At 39.7% G+C, this 16,875-nt stretch overlaps 1 protein-coding gene across 3 annotated transcripts in view; it reads left to right on the forward strand.

Moving 5' to 3' along the window:
- The first annotated feature begins 729 nt into the window (after positions 1-729).
- atxn1a (ataxin 1a) overlaps positions 730-16,875 on the forward strand; it is a 141,312-nt gene continuing 125,166 nt past the window's right edge. Inside the window, exon 1 of one of the 3 annotated variants that reach the window (XM_047384367.1) lies at positions 730-905. The gene's annotated coding sequence lies outside the window, so the exon portion shown is untranslated. Of the gene's footprint in view, positions 1,140-16,875 lie in introns of all 3 variants that reach the window. The other 2 variants (XM_047384368.1, XM_047384369.1) reach the window with 2 other exon arrangements.

Here is a 16,875-nt window from a genome sequence, read left to right on the forward strand (position 1 = left end):
ACAGATATGTGTGTAATAACAAGGAGGATTTTACTGTATTTGACGATTTTCCGTGATGCAGTGAGAAGCAACTTTGTAAATAAAAAATATTATTTTATTTCACAATTTTTATTCGTGAGACGATTACCAATTATGAACCTTTAATTCTTGCAGAAAGTAGAACATAAATATTTTGGACTGTTTTTATTTATAGTTTTTAAAGAGAGAAAAACTGCACTCATCTGAGCTACATAAAATCAGTGATATGAAATCGGCTACAAAATCTCTGATCGGTAGTTTTTATGCATTTTATGCACACATTTTCTTGCATTTATCTTGTGTTTGTGTCTGAATCGTTGCTGGCTGTTTAAAGCTGAGTTTTCTACCATGCTGCTGTCAGCTGACTGTCATTGCCTTCAAGCTAAGTAGATTTTCTCTGAATCCTTGAGCCTTGATCGCCTTCCATGACCTTATGACCTTCAACAATAAAAGGGTTTACGTAGTGGAGAAGCTCCTCGTAGTGAGATTGAACTATTTTATTTGAAATAAAGAATACAGTCAAGCATGAGTTTAATATCGAAACACCATCCAACCATTACTAATGGTGTATATGCTTTGACATCCCCACGCCTTCTTGATGCTGTCAGTGAACTTCTTCTGTAATTCCGCGGCTGTTTGCCCTGCTCCGAGCCCTGACTGTCATATTTTTTTGCATGAGTAGCTCGTAAACTGCTCCTTTTGTGAATCTCTCCCTCTTTCTTTCTCGTTCTCTCTGGAGGTGGGGGCAGAGAGGTAATAGCCGTGCGCCGCAGACATCATTAGGAGGGGAGACGCTTTCCACCGTCAGCGCGGAGCGGAGCAGAGCAGAGCAGGGGAGCCCTGGCAACAAGAGGACACATAAACTCAGCAGCCCGTTACACCCCACAGTAAGTCGCACAAAACTACTCTCTCCGAGCCGCTTTTTCTAAACTGTCACTGCTCGCTTTTCTTCTTTTGGAGCTGTGTTTGGACATAAAAATGGCTGGAAGAACAGGGTAAGGGTGGCGCTGAAGCTCTCTCTCTCCTTTTCTCTTTACTTCAAAAGCCTTTGGAAAAGGTTTACTTCGCACTCGGACCTGTTTTAATATTCACCAAACAGTCCGGGGAAACGAGGGGCATAGGTGAGTGCACTTGTCATTTCGCAGCTTTAATGCAAAGTGAGTTTTTTTTTTTTTTTGATTGGCGGAAAAGCGGAGCGGAGGTTTGGCTGGGAAATGACCGAGCGAGGAGCGCGTTCGCCGGTCGAGTTGATCTTGGCCAGCCGCTGCGCTTCCCACTAACTGCGCCACTCGACTTCGGCTCAAACGTGTTCTGTTTACGCTGTTTTCTCAGCGGTAAATACCGCCATGCGCTGCTGTATGTTGTTGCAAATGCTTGTTTTCATACTCTTGTCTTGTTGTCAGGGAATGTCAAAGGCAGGACGTAATATTTTATCAACCTTTCACCATCGCGGAAGTGTTTTTCCCCAACGCGAACTAGAACCACTCACTCAAAGTCAAGTTTCTATGCTCACTTTTCTTTTATTCTAAACACTTGTGTTTAGAATAAAACGACAGTGTGTTCAAATGTGTGTTTCCGCATGCGGTTTGCACACGTTTACCGCTGCATGTGTAATCTGTTACTACACGGCGTTTTACATTACCAGCTGATTGTAAAGGACATACGGTTTGTGATTGCAGGACTACCCGTGATGTCATTCATCCGAGCTTGGACCATTATATAACCGGACTGTAGGGAAGCCTGTGATAGCAGGCTATTTTTACACTGTTTACACCTCAGAGCAGGGTAGGGCTATGTCTCCACTCACATTATGAATTTAATATGCCATCCCAATGAGAAAAATATTGCATGGACATAAAGGGAGTGCAGCAGATGAAAAGCATGCACTTTAAGGTTTCCCCTGTCTTGTTGGGGCGCTTGTGCAATAAACAATTTAATTGGTTTATTGTGTACATTTTTTCTTATTCTCAGTGAGAGATCCTGCAGGGGCTTTAATGCGCACATATCTACCTAAAATGCCATACCCACACCTATTACACACCTATTACATGGTGTGTAATAGGTGTGGGTATGTGGGTAACATTGGACAAACTCTAAGAACTGACCTTTGAACAGTGCAATATGTCCTTGAATGTGCAATATGAACATGCATTTAATGTATTGCGCTTGCTATTTATTTATTTATTAAGCCATATTATACTTATTTTGTATTATTTCAGTTTTTTATTCAGTTTGTTTTTAGATCTTCTCAAATTTCATGTTTTTAATGCCCCCTAGAGAAACACAATTTCAGTATATATACACTGATAAGTAAAGGAAATAGATTGACCAGAAACATTGTGTTAATTGTTACTATTGTGAGAACAGAATACGTTCTTATTATTCAAATGATGATCTGTCAGAAATATTTTTTTCATTTTTTTGTGGTGATCATGGCTTTTATTGACAGTAATCAGACAGGTAGCAAAGGCCACAAGGTCAGGATTGAAACCCAGGAGAGCTGCATCGAGACCTATAGCCTCTGCATATGGGGTACTCTCCCTGCCCCTACAGCATGTGACACGCCAGAAATAGGTTTTTAGAACATTTGTAGTCATGTGTTGTAAACCTGATGCTAACTCACTGTTTAACATAATGGATTCCAATATATTGTTCTGCCAAATTTGATCAAATAAAATGCTGGGACACATTAAAGGCTTTCACATTTTGCTTTTCCAACATTTAAATAATTTATGTTAGTTACCTACAATAACAAATAAAAAAAACAAAAAACTTTGAGTTAGCTGCTAAACTAATTTGCAGCTAATTGGAACAAAATGTTCAATAATTTGTTCAAATTCTTAGAAATTCTGTTTGAGAACCATGTAAGTCTTTTTAATTAACTATTTCAAAGAATGTGCAATTTGTCTTTTTGTTTAAATTGGAACATTTTTCCTTATTAAAAAAATCATCTCCAAATTTCAAAACTATGGATCAAAACATTTCTACTAATGAAATGCTTTTTATTTATAACATTATGGCCTCTTTCACACAGATTAGATATGCTCTTAAGATATTCCTGGTGCTGTCTGAGTCTCTCGCCGTGTATAAGGAAACAGACTGTTTGAAGCTCAATGGAGTGCCATTTACACTCTGCTTTGCCCACTTGAGAAACCCTCCATTTGTTGTTGTGTTGATTTTATAGTTAAGTTTATGGGATATTTAGTTTAGTTGTCATCTAAATGAAACTGTTGCATATTTAGGAGTTTGCAAAGATTAGGAGGCAAGTAGAAGGATTTATTTACTTGTTTTTTTTAAACAGACATTTTCTATGAACATCTCATGTATTTATGGTATTAATTTAATGTGCCTAATTTGGCATGCACCAGTCCTTATTGTGGTGTTTATGTTCTGAACATGAACATTCTTAACATCAGCAAGATTTCCAACAGCTTGCTTTTTTTATTAAAATGGCAAAAGTCTACAATTGAGTCCTTTTTGAGAAATTTTGTGTAATACAGAGGTGGATATACAGTACAACACTAAACTATTAATACTACAAATAAGTAGTTTTAGAGAATTACAGAATGTGGAGATAAAAACATGTGTGGGAAGATCATCCAACATGTTTTTGGTGTATCTGTGGTCAAATATCAATATATTAAAAACTTCAAAGGTTCTGACACATAGTTTTGCATAGATCTCATGTTCTTCAGATTGAGGGGTTGGTCATTAATATGCAGGGCTCCAAAGCTCACACACATATCAGATAGTAAATGATAGTAGTGTTGTAGGGGTTAGCGCTTGACCGCATATAGAGGCTATAGTCCTCAAAGCGGCCGTCCCGGGTTCAAGTCCTGGACTCGGCAACCTTTGCCGAATGTCTCCCCCTCTCTTTGCCCCTCCTTCCTGTCTGCCTACTATCAAAAATAAAGGCCTCTAGTGCTGAAAAATTCTTACAAAAACCCCCAAAAAACAGAAAAAGGGCACATGAGAAACACATGAAACGGATAGCAGTATCGTATTTAACAAATTGTTTTACTTGCCTAATAGAGTATCATTCCACATTATAAATTCCATAAACCTAACGGTTGTGTCAACCTTGACAGCATCAACTTTTATCAGGAAAAGAGTCAACGAGTCTTTTCTATCACTGTGGAGGAATAGGGCTCTTTATTTGGATTTTTAGCCTTTCAAGGGTGGACTTTCTGGTGTAGTAAATGGTAAATGGACTGAATTTATATTTAGCTTTCCTAGTCATACTGACCACTCAAAGTTCTTCACACTAGCGCCACATTCATACCAAATATGGAGATTGGTTGGCAGTTTGGGGTTAAGTACCTTATCCAGGGGCAAATTAACAAATAGCAGAAGGAAGTTGGAATCTAACCTGCAACTTCTAGTTTGCAGTAGAACTACGCCCACTGAGCCACAGTTGCCCGATGCTTTGGATAATTTTCCCTCTACATAACCCATGTCTGGTCAAGGTCAAGAACTGATGACTGGGTATTCTCCTTTGAGAGCAGAATTCACAGTTCGGTTTACATTAACTGTGATGGAGATAGATGGGAGGTAATGAGCGGCAAACCTGATGAAAAAGACCCAAGATATAAAATATACGTTTAGGTTTTTATCCAAAACGAGAGACATGAATATCCTCTGCGGTAAGCCGAGTTAGCTCAGTATAACAGTGCGATGTAAACAGTACCTTTGCATATGGACGTATTTTCTGAACAATCAAGCAGCTTTGCCTGACAAAATCAATCTATATTCAGAGCCACAGGTAGATGGATTATTGCTAATCACCATGAACCAACCTAAGTCCAGATGTGATGATGTGCTCCCCAGATGGACCATTTTGGCTTCATGTAAGATATTTTTCTGAGGTCGTTTGTGACCTTGTGGATGAGTTGCTGATGCGCTCTTGAAGTAATTTTAGTAAGCCTACTTTAGTAAATGATAGAAGTAGTTTTTGTTGGGCAACAGCTGGAGATTCTAGGTTTTGTTTTGGTCTAATGAACAACAGATTTTGTATTTCGAAAATTCTCTTAATCTTTGCTTAAACAAAATGTAAAAGACCAACCTGAACTTTTCTATTGTGTGATCATACCACTGTGATCCAGGCGAGCTGTGCCACCCACCCACACACACACGCGCGCAATTCTCTGCATCCACCATTGCCTTTGATTCCAGCCGCCACTCACTTTCAAATGGTAATGAGAGGCAATTAGAAGCCAATGTGTCCTAATCACAAGCCATTTAACTGAGCTTGCCTCATTTGTCAGAGTCCTGTGTGCACATGGAGCCACACAAACAAATACACATGAGCATGCACATCTTGTAGATCTTGCCAAACGAGGGGGAAATTGTATCTTTGTGTGTATGTGAGTGAGATATCCAGGTAATGATCGGGGAGGAGATTTCACAGCTGAATGAACGAGTGACAGAAATGGCTCTTCATGTGCAAGTGCAAGCAGAGTGAATGATGGGTAGGCGGGCCTCACAGATTGACCAGGGCAGTGAAACAACAGGTGTTAGTGGGTGCATATAGAGAAAGGAGTTGAATCAATTCTTGATCTTGTCATTTATTTAGACCCTAAATAGGCACTGTGCATATAGCTTTTACTGATTTTAGTTTATTTATGTAGTGCCAATTTACAACAAATGTATTCTCAAGGCACTTTACAAGACAAACAGGTCCAATTGATAACCAGTTATATTCCAATGTAGTCCACATTGATCAACTCAGCACATTCCTGTCAAATCATATAGTTAGATTCTGCTCCAATTACATACAGTCCAAGTCAGTCCAAATGATTATATAATACAGTCAGATCCAGATGATCATTTATCACTAGAGATATACTAATCAGAATTCCTTGGCCAATTTTAGATCTCTAGTTTTAGTAAAGCATTTACACTGCTGGTCCGGTCTAGGCATCGATAAAAGTGAGAAAATTCACACATTTAGTTGGCCAGGTTTGCTTTTAGAAAGAGATTTTTAGACCAGACCAAACAAAGTCATTCAGTTGCAACAGATTGTTTTGGTGTCAGTGTTGCACTGATCGAGAAGAAAAAAAGCACGAAAAAGAAAGTCCCTCTCATCCAGTTTTCTGCTGCTACTTTGGTGTTCAAATGTAGTTGTGTGCCGGCACCTCTTCACTACTCCAAGTAGCTCCACGAGACCTTTTCAAACTCTTTCATCTTTGGATTTGCGCTCTTAGTTTGTGTTTTCTTCTACTTCTACTTCTTCGTCTACTCAAATTCATTACTCTTGTGTTACATCCTCTCTTCCTTTGTTACGCTAGCCTGGCCCACATTCACACTACAGGCGAACTGCTCTAGGGTCCGGATAAACCGTGCCGAGACTGGCAGTGATAACCTTGCAAGGGTACGGTTATCTGGTCCGTTTCAAGGTCCAGAAACCGGACTCTGAGCATTCCAGAGGTTTCATGTGAACCACTGTAAATTTTGCCAAAGTCTAATTTCTCTTCAATAACTATAACATTAGAGGGTATAAGAACAGTGTATAATTTTTTTGGCTTTTCTTATTTAAGCGGTCATTAATTACTTGAAGTGTTGGAGCAGTGTCTCTTGTGTAAGAGAGCCATTGATGTAAAACTGACTTTTACTGTTATTTCAAACACAGCCAAAATGATTATTTTAAACTCATTAACATCTCACATTAGCGGTTAATGTGGCAAGCATTTCTAAAACATCAGTCTTGATGTGTATTTCCTAGAGACGGTAATCTATACAACTTAAAGAGCAATATGTACCCTCGGCCCAACAAAACAAACTTTGTCTAGAGCTGCAAAACCTCCTTGACTCTTAGAACAAAAAGAGGACTTATCAAGTTCCATATAATATAAAAACGCTATGTGTTTTGCCAGCCTAAGCATCCGGGGATCGGGCCGCTCTAGGATCATTTGAGCACTCAAACCCCTCCACCATGTTAAGGTGGCGGTTCCGGGAGGGGCTCGGAGTAGAGCCGCTGCTCCTCCACATTGAGAGGAGCCAGTTGAGGTGGCTCGGGCATCTATACCGGATGCCTCCTGGACGCCTTCCTCGGGAGGTGTTCCAGGCACGTCCCACCGGGAGAAGGCCCAGGGGACGGCCCAGGACACGTTGGAGGGACTATGTCTCTCGGCTGGCCTTGGAACGCCTTGGGCTCCACCCGGAGGAGCTGGAGGATGTGTCTGGGGAGAGGGACGTCTGGGCGTCTCTGCTGAGTCTGCTGCCTCCGCGACCCGGTCCCGGATAAGCGGAAGATGACGAGTACGAGTACGAGCTATTTGTTTTGTGAAATTTTATAAAAATCACTTCAATTTAATAACAAACCAAAACCTTTATAACAAATGAAAAATAAAGAAGTTGAATCTGGCAACACTGAGTTCCTTCCATTTCTGTAGAAAATAGGGTAGAAAAGGAAATAAATCCGTTATAAACAAGCTAAAAGAATTGCTACAGATAAATACTTTCTTTTGATCTTCATATCTAAAGATATGCAAATCTATATATAGAATTTCTATATAATTATTGCTTAATATTATTAAGACAGAGTGTGGAGGGCCTAAAAGGCCACATGGAACCACCAGTTTCAAACCCTGCCCTGGAGAATATACAGTCATATTCAATCAATTACAATATTATTGAAAAGTTAATTTATTTTGGTAACTTCATTCACTAAGTGAAATGTTTATATGTATTAATTACACACAGACTGATGTTTTCAAGCCTTTATTTCAGTTAACTCTGATGATGTTTTGCTTTCAGCTAATGAAAACATTTAAGATTAGAATGTTACATCAGACCAATAAATACATTTTTAATACGGAAATGTAGGGTTTAATAAAAGTATATTTAATGCCTGCTTGAAGATTATTTTCAAAAGGTACTTTTGCCTCATCAGAACACATTTGTTAATTTATTGAATATGACTGTAGATCCTTACAAATACATTCAAACCCAGCATTATCCATGACAGACAGTGGTTGGAAGCTCAGACAGGTAAAGTACAGGTTTACTTTATTCTGTTTAGCCTTCCCTTTATCTTTTCAAAGTCTCACTCTCTCTTACTCTCTTGCAGCCTGAATGAACCACAATCATTAAACACTTTAACAATATGCTTAAACTTCTCATTGACACTAAAAATAGCAAATTTGAGTCTTCTCACCTTAGTAATAATTTCCCTACTGAAGATGGGTATTGATATTGAACCTGATAGTGCTTAAGTATTTTGCATTTACCGACTGAAAGAAGATCTGATTTTTGAATTTCCAACTGGCTGGTCAGATCTGGTCTGATTGATTTTAACAGTAAATTACTAGTGTGCTTTTAACAGTATTTCTTTTTGCTATTCTGCTCTTTGAAGATTAATAAAAGTATAACAAGCTGGTACCAGCTGGTCAATTAGTCGGGCTATCCGATTTATTTGGCAACCTGCATACCAAACCCCGCATCGAAGGTCATTTGTAAAAAAAAATATATATATATATTTCATTTAAAAAAATATATATTTTATTTATATTTTGTAAATAGGTATTGTTCTTTCTCATTGAAATTGCACGTAAATACCGCAGAGACAACTGGCTCATTGGCAAGAGTAGTTGTTTTACTATGTCGATGTGCCCCTGAGCAAGGCACTTAACCTCAAGTTGACTACTGATCTGCGTGTCAGTGTATGTATGTGTAAACATTTGTGAGTGCGATTGGGTGAATGTGGGTCTAATGTCATGAACATAAATCTCATGTACGATAGTACAAACAATGTGTCACTCCTGCTTCTGCATGCACACCTGAGTGCAGCCGCTTCCCTGGTTGAAGCAACAGGAAGGGAAGACTGGTGTTGATTGGAAACAGTGTGATGTAACAAATGTGTTGGGAAGTACAGGGTGGGGGGTGCGAGTAAAAATAAGATATAGAAAATACCAAAAATAAAGCTCATAAAGGGAGTAAGTGAGAGAACTACTTGTGGGATTAAAGTAAAAAGAGTGTGTGAGGAAAAATGGTGGTGAAAATATGCGGAGCGGTGGGTGGGGATGGAGGCACATCAAGAGATTGAGCTGTCTCGTTGAACCACACGGTGTGCTCAGACCTTTTCAGCTTTTCCTTTCATCCTCCCCTATTCACGAGTGCACTGAGCACACATGCTTGCACACAAGAGAAGGGACACTCTCAAGCTGTGTACTGCCTTTAAAGGGGATCAATGAGAGCTTTTGTATTTTGTTAAAAAACATTCTGCTGTGTTTTATCATGTTTTTATATTGCGTAGTGTACGGTCCTGGGCTTGTTATAGTGCAGTTTGGATGAATTGCTGCAAAAGGCACTTTAGCTTAAGAATGACCTAATTTAACAAATGCACTAGATGACATTTCCATGATTAAGCTTGAAAAGAAAAATCAGTGTATGCAGCTTATAAATCACGTTTATATTTCCACACTCTGAAACATTTGCTGATAGCTGTGTGTGGACATTGAACTGCTTGTACAGATTGTGTTGTTACCCTGTTCATGGGCTTAAATTTTATATATATATGTATATATATACAGGGGTTGGACAATGAAACTGAAACACCTGGTTTTAGACCACAATAATGTATAAGTATGGTGCAGGGCCTCCCTTTGCGGCCAATACAGCGTCAATTTGTCTTGTGAATGACATATACAAGTCCTGCACAGTGGTCAGCGGGATTTTAAGCCATTCTTCTTGCAGCATAGTGGCCAGGTCACTACGTGATACTGGTGGAGGAAAACGTTTCCTGACTCGCTCCTCCAAAACATCCCAAAGTGGCTCAATAATATTTAGATCTGGTGACTGTGCAGGCCATGGGAGATGTTCAACTTCACTTTCATGTTCATCAAACCAATCTTTCACCAGTCTTGCTGTGTGTATTGGTGCATTGTCATCCTGATACATGGCACCGCAATCAGGATACAATGTTTGAACCATTGGATGCACATGATCCTCAAGAATGGTTCGGTAGTCCTTGGCAGTGACGCGCCCATCTAGCGTAAGTATTGGGCCAAGGAAATGCCATGATATGGCAGCCCAAACCATCACTGATCCACTCCCATGCTTCACTCTGGGCATGCAACAGTCTGGGTGGTACGCTTCTTTGGGGCTTCTCCACACCGTAACTATCCCGGATGTGGGGAAAACAGTAAAGGTGGACTCATCAGAGAATAATACATGTTTCACATTGTCCACAGCCCAAGGTTTGTGGTCCGTGCACCATTGAAACCGACGTTTGGCATTGGCATGAGTGACCAAAGGTTTGGCTATAGCAGCCCGGCCGTGTATATTGACCCCGTGGAGCGCCCAACGGACAGTTCTGGTGGAAACAGGAGAGTTGAGGTGCACATTTAATTCTGCCGTGATTTGGGCAGCCGTGATTTTATGTTTTTTTGGATACAATCCAGGTCAGCACCCGAACATCCCTTTCAGACAGCTTCCTCTTGCATCCACAGTTAATCCTGTTGGATGTGGTTTGTCCTTCTTGGTGGTATGCTGACATTACCCTGGATACCGTGGCTCTTGATACATCACAAAGACTTGCTGTCTTGGTCACAGATGCGCCAGCAAGACGTGCACCAACAATTTGTCCTCTTTTGAACTCTGGTATGTCACCATAATGTTGTGTGCATTTCAATATTTTGAGCAAAACTGTGCTCTTACCCTGCTAATTGAACCTTCACACTCTGCTCTTACTGGTGCAATGTGCAATCAATGAAGACTGGCTACCAGGCTGGTCCAATTTAGCCATGAAACCTCCCACACTAAAATGACAGGTGTTTCAGTTTCATTGTCCAACCCCTGTATATATATATATGTGTATATATATATTTATAGTCAGTCAATCAGTCATTTCCTACCGCTTCTTCCATAGTGGGTCGCAGGGAAGCTAGTGCCTATCTCCAGCAGTCTATCGGCGAGAGGCAGGGTACACCCTGGACAGGTCGCCAGTCCATTGCAGGGCAACACACAAACAACCACGCACACACTCATTCATACACCTGAGGGCAATTTAGAGTGACCAATTAACCTAACAGGCACGTCTTTGGACTGTGGGAGGAGCTGGACTACCTGGTGAGACCCCACGCATGCACTGGGAGAACATGCATATATATATATATAGCATCGCCAAACTGCAAACATGTGTTACACTGTTGGGTCGATAAGCTGCTGCATGGCTCACTAACCGTGTGAAAAATAGAAGTTTGGACTTTGCTCCGCCAAGTGTAGCCATTGGCTTTGTAATGGCTGCTTGTCTAGTTCACTTGATTTGCAGTTAGGTATATGACTGGCAAGTCACTCCGACTTCCCTCCACTCAGCCCGTTTTGTGAACGTTTCCCTTACTGGCTTTTCTGGCCCTGTACTGGCATATTTGGTACCTGCTCGGCAGCAGGTCCCACTGGAGCTGGACCAGGGCTGAAATGTGATGTGAACAGGCTGCTGTTCACTGATTTGCCATTTGTGTGGTCAGCCTGGCTGTAATGTTCAGCGGCAGCTCAATGTGGCAAGGAGAAATGAGAAGGTGTTCACCGAGGTAGCGGAGAGATTGACAAGCCACGGATTGTACCGCACATTGTGGCAGTGCTGGGAAAAGCTAAAAAAAACTTAGGGCCCCCAACAAAAATACTAAGGACCACAGTGGCCGGGGCAGGTCAAACCGAAAGGCGTGGTGGTGGTTCAAAATTATGGACACCATTTATTGTCCCTCAAGTTGTGGACAGGAGGGTGGTCTGGAGTCTGCAACTTCACTATTTTAGGAGGACATGATGTGCAACATTGAGTGTTTATTTTACTTTTAACAGCACATGACGTTCATATCTAATTAATGAATTAAACAAGACAATGAATAATTATCAAAACTAATATAGACTACGTTGTTTCGACTTGTTCACCTTTTAGTTTAGCTACTGAAACATCCTTTACATGTATTTTAATAGAGCAAAATGTTTTTCATACATTTGAGTTACTTTCTGTATTGAAGTCTGATAGATTAGTCGGTGTTTAGATTTCAGGGGCCTGAACACGCGTTGTGTTGCTGAGTAGTGTAGACACCACAGAGTGGCAAATCTTGCACATCATGTCTGGCTCTGTGTCTTAGAGTCCAGAGCGTTCCCACACAAATGAACGGCCTTGCTCTCAGTTGCTGGTTATTTCGACATCTTTGCCATTTCATACTTTTGCAGTTGTGGTCATTTAATGCCCGAACCCTTCCAGGTATGGAATGGTGGCGTCTACTGTGAGACATCTTGTACAGACCAGGAGAAGTGCCACTTGTGCTGTTCCTCTTCTCTTTTTGCCATCTTTATTTGCTCCAACATGGGTTCAGGTGGAATTGCTCGTCAATCAGGAGACATTAATAAAAAAGAGCATAAATGTGGAATATTCCAAATAATAATATTAAAGGTAAGTTTTTTGATGATAACATTGTTTTTGTGATTGCTTGGTGCATAAATATGTCTGAATGATGAATTTGAGAGAAATGTTGTTGGCTGATTCCACAATGCAAGCCTCATTTGCGTTATCTTATACAACGGTGCCACGTGGTCATTTCAGTTTTGTTACTTTTGAATGGCCAAGGTGGCTTGATAATGGGCTCATTTTTACAGATATTGTGGATGCATTTTATGTTAAATAAAATCGGCAGATAAAGAAGTCATTAATTGGTGGATTCCAACATTTCCACCTGTTGTTTTACAGTTTTACTGTCAAAGAAATATTTTAGATAAAACACAGATATGATTCAAAAATTATTCGACTTGCCAAATTAGTCAGAGCTGATCAAATGGAAAACTGATTTCAATCATTTGCCAAATTATTGACAGATAAAATGGCAGAACTGGCACAAGTCATTATGAAAATGAGGAATTAATTCCACCTTTATTTACATACTGAAGGATACATTCTCCTAAAATATCCCTACTTATTTTAAATCTGCACTCTATCCCTCATGACTTAAGGTTTATCTTTCTGACTTAGTTTTTCTTTAGTGTTTATTATCTAGAGAAACTGACTACTTTACAGTGAAACTAGCTGATAAACTTTGAAAATTGTGTTAGAATTTAATTTTTTGGTGTTTCTGTCCCAGTTGTTGGAAGTAACTAAAGCCCCTAGAGCCTCAGCTTCAAAGTGGGTGTGTGGGCATCAACAATGAGTTATGTCTGAGCCAGAAGGATATGCATTTAGGGAGAGGAATTCAAAAACAGGAAAATGGCCAGTTATAGAAACAATCCCTGGAATACCAAAACCCACCCTTCACCAGTGTTGTTTTTGGCAAAACGTTCTTTTCCTTTACTACTGTTTACTCCTTAGGATGTTGATTCCAACACGGTGGTCGGCCCAGGGTCACTGCCTTCCACATCTCATTTCATTGATCCTTCTTATGTGCCATTTATATTATGCACCTATTATGAAATCCAGTCTATTTAAGGGTCTATTCTTTTCCTTGCAATTCAAAAGAATGTTATAAAAAAGATCCACTATGGTCATGGTAAATAGTTCAGCACATGGAGACAGGTTCAGGCAAGTCAATGTAACCAGAACCAGCATTACTTAGGCCAGCGATTCCAAAGCACAAACTATTCCTTCTCCGACATACCTGTGGTGTGATCTGTACAGGACAAGCAGAGGGAGACAAGGCTGGATTGCTGGGATTTTCAGTCAGTCACCCTGGCTCTGCCTGGATTTCCATTTGGCTTATACTGGTGGCTTGGCCCGCTCAGGGTCCTTACTGACTGACTGACTGGATGACTATAGATTAACCTCATTTGGCTGGATGCTTTGTTGTCGCAGAACGTTAGCTGTCAAGCTTTCAGGAGACATGTCTGGGAAAGTCAATAAGTTGTGCTAAAACACAGATTGAAATTTAAAAAACAGTGAATGATGATGTTCATTGCCAGCCCAAGATTTACAGGAATCCCAATAGCAATTACATTATTAGAGTCTCTTTGGACAGCGTATATTTCTCTGTAGAAATTAATTGTCCTGAACCAAAGTGGTTGTTAATGTGCTCTGTGTTCACAAACTCCAACAGTCTGTTACTATTTGGGACCAATTTGTCTTTTCAATGTGTAACAGATACTGCTTTCAGTATAAGGTATGTGTGTGATTTTAGTTTTTGTCTTACCAAAGGTCATATATCCATGGTATGATTATGCTTGGCATTTACTTTGTAATTTGACACTAAATTCAGATTTTAATTCAGAGTTAAAATGCATTTTGAGCCTGTCAAATTTGAGTTTTTACCTTCAGGGAGCAGTGGTACTGCAAAAAAGTTGAGGTTCATAAAGGGAGGTTCTTTTCTGGCCTTGTCTGACCATAAACCTCTACTATAACGTACATGTTTTTTAAAATGACTTGTAGCAAAAATTTCCATCATCATAAACCAGAATTGTTTGGTGCAGCTGTTTAGCTAATGTAAACGTCTATCTGCGGTGCCTTGCCCAGGGAAAATACCTGTGGTGGGAGAAGAAGTTGACTTAATGGGAAATTACTAGGCTTCCTCTGCAGATCAAAGTACCTCTGCTTTTTCTACACTCCCTAACCGTAATTCCTCTTCTTCAAAGTTTCTGACTTCCCAGATGTCAGATCTCTATCAGCCATAGTAAGTGCTTTACCTGGGTTTGGAATGTCATCACAGAATACATAGGGATTTTATCTTGAGGAAACTAAACAGGAAACAGTTACAGGAATGCCACAAAGACACACATCCATATATGTTCAGAGGCATTTCCTGTTGGGTTACAGTCTAGCAAGAAAAGGTTGACATAAATCTGGATTTATTTCCTTTAACTTTAATTAAAGAAATAGTTATAAGCTAGACCGTAGTGGAATTGTGTGTCAAGAAAATGTCCTGTAACTTATTTTGTTATCTTAATGTGACCACATGATGAGTCCTTTTATGGTTGTAACAATGATTAAGGGCCTTGCAGATGTACTGACAAGATTTGATCTCAGCTGTTACCTGTCAATGTTTTTTTCTGTGCTTTCTGTTATTTTTCCGCAGAATTTTTTACACCATATTAAAAAATGATGTCCTTGCAAAGCTGAGGTTGGGGACTCTGTCCCAGTATGCAAACACTCTGACTATGGTCCAGTTACTGGTAATAGTTCCTGTTTCATAACAGCTGAAATTTTTATGTCGCACCAAACTTTCAATTTGAAGTTGTTTTTCATTGACGGGCCACAGAAATAGCAGAAGTTGCAGAACTCTCCATCCTCAACCTGTTGCTGTAAACTGTTCGTCAGCTGGCTGAAAACAGGCAACTACATTTTTCCCTCGCATAAAAAACAAATGAATCATGTGGAAACATTCATAGTCTGAAAATGAAAAAAACATTCTTAAGTGAGTTTTTCTTCTTTAGATTTTTGCATTTATAAAATGCATAACAGTTAATGTATAATATTGTGCGGAACCTGAAAAGTTTCAGAAAATTAACTGGGTTTTTATTGCATCAAAATTAAAATGGATAAATGCTATAGAAAACATTATAACAATGATAAACAACATGTTATATTTTTATTGCAGGACTAGGAAAAACTGTTACTGTTCCATTTTAAGTGCAATTATATCTAGTCAGTCAGTCAGTCATTTTCTACCGCTTATTCCATAGTGGGTCGCGGGGAAGCTGGTGCCTATCTCCAGCAGTCTATGGGCGAGAGGTGGGGTACACCCTGGACAGGTCGCCAGTCCATCGCAGGGCAACACACAAACAACTATGCACACACTCATTCATACACCTAAGGGCAATTTAGAGTTACCAATTAACCTAACAGGCATGTCTTTGGACTGTGGGAGGAAGCCGGAGTACCCGGTGAGAACCCACGCATGCACGGGGAGAACATGCAAACTCCATGCAGAAAGACCCCCGGCCGGGAATTGAACCCAGGACCTTCTTGCTGCAATTATATCTAATTAAGAGCAATTACATGATGTTTTACATTTAGGTTGTAAATATCTGTCTACACCATAATTGTTTTACTCAAGGTTTTCATACTGAAAGAATCTCATACTGGCTCGATCCTTCTCCTGGATTATGGTAAAAGAAAGCTGAACTGAATGCATATTGGTACTGATGAGGTAAGCGATGAAGTATGACAACAATGAGGGAGCTTGATAATCTCGAATGATTTCTTGTTGAATCAAAGTGGACTAAAACTAGATTTTGTTTTGTGAAATGTTTGCTAACAGGATCTGCATTGGACCTCTTCCGACTAGCCCTTAAAAATGCTTTCTGACTATTCTGTGTGCTGTCTAATAAAATTCATGAAGAAAAGAGTCATAATGAGAGACAGCGAGATGAATGAAATAAAAATACAGCACTTTTAAGGAAAATGGGTGGGAGGATATGGCTGAAGTTGAGATGAATGGATGAGACAAACTGGTAAATGTTTAAAGCAGGTATAGGAAATGTTTCCAAGCAATTAGGGCTGGTCCTGAAACCGGGCTCTGTTCTGAAACCTTAAAAATGTTAGGTATGTATTTGGGTCATAGAGGTGAGGTTTTGTTATTTTTAATGTGAAACAAAGTCAGAATAAAACAGGGAATGAATGCAAGAATCTTTTTAAGGTTTAAATGTTTGTGTCTGTGTTTACAGAACCACACATACTGTTCAATATAGCTTGTAATACTGATTATATTGGCATTTTATTTGCTAGACCGCATGGTGCATCTCTATGGTTGAGCCAATCCTTGTTTTTATTTTAACAGTTTTGAAGTAAATGCAGGCAATAGACGTTCTTGGGATGCTAGTGTTTGAAAATGTTAGGGGTTATAATGTTGATGCAGAATAAAACTGCTTTAATGCTTTTCTTTATAGGTCCATATTGCTATGTAAATATAACAAAATGCTCCTTAGTTTTGAATT

Source organism: Girardinichthys multiradiatus, chromosome 13 (genome assembly GCF_021462225.1).
Source record: "Girardinichthys multiradiatus isolate DD_20200921_A chromosome 13, DD_fGirMul_XY1, whole genome shotgun sequence".
Lineage (NCBI taxonomy): Eukaryota > Metazoa > Chordata > Actinopteri > Cyprinodontiformes > Goodeidae > Girardinichthys > Girardinichthys multiradiatus.